Genomic DNA, 606 nt, shown 5'->3' with positions numbered 1-606 from the left:
ATATATATAGCCCCGTACCCCCTTGTGGGGGTGCCCCCCCCCCCCACGTTGCGTGTCCGCCACCTCCTTCGGGCCCCCTCATTTTCGCTTCATGGCTGCTATTGCCTGCATCTTTGTTTTGTTTTGTGTTTTCTCCGTCTCGTTCCGTTTATTCGCCTTTTTTCCGCGTATGCCGCGCTTCTTCCTGTGTTTTCCGGTGTTTTTGCCTTGCTCGCACACTCGGCTGCATTTGCTGTTCCACACTCGCCATGTGCGTCTTTTCCGCCCCCTGACGCCGTCCACGGCGCTATCCCGGGGCCGACGTCCCGGACCCTGACCCCTCCCCAGTGTGGCCTGGGAGGGGGGGGGGGGTTTTTTGTACACGGTCCCAAGTGCCGCGAAGGACCCCTCATCAAAATTGAAAACCGTTGTGGAACACAACTCCTTTCAACTAACGCTATTATTGATACAGTTTCTGTACTATATTGGTACGCGAAGCTTCCAACCCGCCTCTGGCGGTTATGTTTGGTCAATTTCTTTTGACCGGGGTCTACGGACCCCTTTTTTTTTTTTTTTTTTTTTGTGGGTCTGTCCGCCATATCCATATACCCCTATATATATATAACC

At 53.0% G+C, this 606-nt stretch overlaps 1 non-coding gene across 1 annotated transcript, besides 1 other annotated feature; it reads left to right on the top strand.

Annotated features, from left to right (window-relative positions):
* The first annotated feature begins 428 nt into the window (after window positions 1-428).
* Window positions 429-540, top strand: Tc00.1047053498211.10. Its single transcript, XR_008255127.1, has one exon. It is a non-coding gene; the product is annotated as a spliced leader RNA (transcript).
* Window positions 541-561: a microsatellite.
* Window positions 562-606: the final 45 nt, after the last annotated feature.

Source organism: Trypanosoma cruzi, assembly GCF_000209065.1.
Source record: "Trypanosoma cruzi strain CL Brener chromosome Unknown tcruzi_1047053498211, whole genome shotgun sequence".
NCBI lineage: Eukaryota > Euglenozoa > Kinetoplastea > Trypanosomatida > Trypanosomatidae > Trypanosoma > Trypanosoma cruzi.
The sequence above is the reverse complement of the archived record's forward strand: the minus strand, read 5'-3'. Positions and strand labels throughout refer to the sequence as shown.